Raw genomic sequence first — 3,298 nt, 5'->3', positions numbered from 1 at the left:
CTGTCCTGGGAAAAGCAGAGGCTGGCCGAGACAAGTGCCGACGCGCTCGGAGGTCCACGCCGACAGAGGGATTGCCCCATGTGATTAAATGGAGGGACAGAGGTCGAACTCTCCCAAAGGCAGAGAAACTCCGGGTCTGCACTTAGGGGGACAAAGAGGAGCAAAGGAACCTCTGCATCAAAACCCCAGGCGCGCTCCCGCCAGCAAAGGCGAGTGCGATTGACAGTCAAGAGTCCCTCAGACAGGCGTATCCCCGGGAAGAACCCAGGACCACAAAGTGCATTCAAAGTGTCGATGATCAATGTGACCTGCAATTCACATTAATTCTCGCAGCTGGCTGCATTCTTCATCAACGCACGAGCCGAGTGATCCACCGCTAAGAGTTGTCTCAGGTTTTCGGTCCGTCCCTCGCGCGTGGGGTCAAACCCGGAACGTGCGAACGCTCCCCTCTCCGGTGGGATGAGGGGAGCCCCAGCCTGGCACGACCCTTCGGATTTCAGTCGAACAATCACAACGACAAAAAGGGTTTCACACGGCCAACGTGGTCAGGGCACTCACGAGGCGAAGCGCGTCAGCTCGTCTGACACTGGAGCCCAACCGTGCCGACACACGCCACGGACAACAGAGGCAGGGTCTCTGTTGCCACCAAGGCCGAGAGGACGAGAAGAGCAACAGTGGACTGACTGATTGGGGTACAAGGCCGACAGGATGAGCCCGCTGGGAGGACACAAATCCTGCCTCTGCGGTCAGGTACATTCTCTCGAACGTCACGGCTGGAAGCTCAAGCTCGACACCGGCAATGGACACGCGAGCCTTTAAACCGGCGCTCCGCTAAAAGCACCAGCTCGCGGGGCCAGAGGCAGATCGTGTAGGTATCCTGTACCGGTAAAGGGAGGGTTACTAGAGCGACCAAAGTGTCCCCACGGTGGGAAACAAAGCCGGGCCTGCGTCACCGAATCAGTCCCTGCAGACCTCACAGTGGCTGGTCGAAGAGGTCCCGACGGCGGGCCGCCAGGCAACACCCAAGCCCGCAGAAGCTCTCTTCAATTCGACTGCGGTTGGAATGCTGCAAGACGGTGGCAAGTCCATAGGAGGGGGTCTATGGCATCGGCCCTGGATGAGAGCTGGGTGGCTGTCAATGACAGCGTAAAGACGAGGAGAGCCCGGCCAATGAGAAGAGAGGAGGAGGAGGAGGTAGGCGGGCAATACAGGGAACGAAAGCCTCACGCTCACCCTGCTGGAGGGCTGCTCAACATAGATGACACCAGAAGTCGAGAGACCAGGCGGCAGGCCAAGCGGTCAGGCTCTTTTGTCGGAGGCTAACGAGCAGCACGGCCAGGCGGTGGAGTAGCGGGCGGTGCAGGCAAGCTTATCGGTCGAGGGCAGTCAGCAAGGGGCACGAAGTGTGGAAGGCTATGAAGCCACCGCAACATGACACAGCATTCCAGAAAATCCTCCTCACCTGCAACATTACCATCTCTTGAATTTCTCAAAAGACTCTCTGCAGTCCCACTGAACAAAAGCAACCAAGCCATGCCAGGGCCGTCCTGTGTCTCAAGACGATGGGAGACATCTTTCTCGTGCTGTGCACAACCGGTAGCGAGGTTGACTACGAACTCTCATGTCTCTCTCTCTCTGCCTCGTTTCCCCTTTCTCAGATCGCTCTCTCATGCAGTACGCATGTGTGAGGGAATCCATCTGTCTCGCCTTTGCTCCGCGGGGGGCGGGGGTGTGGGGCGCGACGTGGACGGTGCAAAATAACCTTCCTCCGGGTTTGCCAACGTGTACGGAGTGAACCTCCTACCGGCGCAAGAGGCGCCGGGTGCGTTTCGACCAAGGCTGTGGAGCCTGCCACTCCGTGAGCAACTCCTGCTGGCCGACCGCACCTCAGGCTCATGTTATGGAGGAGACGAGGCTGTCCACAGCGGGCCCACGGGCCGACAATGATCCTTCCGCAGGACCACCTATGGAAACCTTGTTACGACTTTACATCCTCTAGTCAAGTTTGATCGTCTTCTCGGCGCTCCACCTTCGTTGCCGACTCCTGCGGGGCTGATCTGAGGACCTCACGAAACCATCCAATCCCTAGTAGCGATAGGCGGTGTGTACAAATGGCAGGGACTGAATCAACACGAGCTTATGACCCGCATTTACTGGGAATTGCTCGTAGGAACATGAATTCTGCCTCACCGTTTCACACAAGACTTGGTTTTGTGGGGGCCACCTGACCCTGCACTAAACTTCATGGGAAACACGGAACCGACTGCACTTGCATGGAGGTCGCAACGAAGTCGTGAACGCACTCGGGGTAAACCCTCCTTTGCTTTTCATTCCACGCGACACCCGTTGAAAGGGCGGGCTGTGTGTGAGAAGCTGGAGCACATAGCCTCTCCATTACAGAGAGGCTGGCTCCAGGTTCAACTTTTCATTTGTGCAACAAAACGGTAACCGAAAAATACAAAGCATACACACACACACTGCGTGTGTGTCCTTGCTCTGGTGCTCGTGAAATCAAGTGCTCAAGCTGGGCGGAACGGGACGCCCCGCTCCAGAGCTTCACAATCGGAACACTGCGGTAGCAACCAGTCTCGTCTCGTCCTCACACTAACAGTGCAAGATTAGCACAAAGGAGACGGCGCTTCGAGTCTTACCGTGTACGCCGACAACAAGTGGCCAAACTCTTGAGCGGAATGTCCGTCTGACACAGGGGACAGAAACGGGAGGTAACCACTGAGCCTGAAACATCAGCAAATGCGAGCCCGTCTGGGCCCTCCAACGTCGGACAATCCTCGCCGGAATGATCGATTGACCTGGGAACGCACCATTTCACAGTGTGGGCATGCACTTGGTTGACGCCGCCTGGTCAACTATAAACTCACACTATTTTCCATTTCCCATCACTGTATTGATAAGGAGCAACTACAACCAGCCATCAAGCGCAGCCAAACAGGTCGACCAGTGCTTTCAGCTTTCACATGGAGCCAGCCGGCGTGCATCATTTAACTTGGACAAAATTCTTGGCACACTCTTTTCCTTTGAGAATAGCAAATATACATGTAGTGCAACCCAAGGATACCAAGCAACGCGGCCACATACTTATGTGCTTGACAGACAAAGATACTTTTTCACAAGGAGTCTTGTTATTTCGCTTTATTTTTGTACCAAGTCTTTGTGGGCATATTTTGACTTTTTAAAAAATATAATACATATATGAAGGTTGCTGTCTCATCAACCTTTTTTTGTGCTCTTTGCTTTCTTTAAAGCTCTCTCTCTGTGCCAACAGACATTTCATAGACAT

General features: G+C 54.8%; 1 non-coding gene across 1 annotated transcript; it reads right to left on the bottom strand.

Moving 5' to 3' along the window:
* Nucleotides 1-231: 231 nt before the first annotated feature.
* Nucleotides 232-385, bottom strand: LOC137362442 (5.8S ribosomal RNA). Its single transcript, XR_010972503.1, has one exon. It is a non-coding gene; the product is annotated as a 5.8S ribosomal RNA (ribosomal RNA).
* Nucleotides 386-3,298: the final 2,913 nt, after the last annotated feature.

This window comes from Heterodontus francisci, unplaced genomic scaffold (assembly GCF_036365525.1).
Source record: "Heterodontus francisci isolate sHetFra1 unplaced genomic scaffold, sHetFra1.hap1 HAP1_SCAFFOLD_316, whole genome shotgun sequence".
NCBI classification, from domain to species: Eukaryota; Metazoa; Chordata; class Chondrichthyes; order Heterodontiformes; family Heterodontidae; genus Heterodontus; species Heterodontus francisci.
The sequence above is the reverse complement of the archived record's forward strand: the minus strand, read 5'-3'. Positions and strand labels throughout refer to the sequence as shown.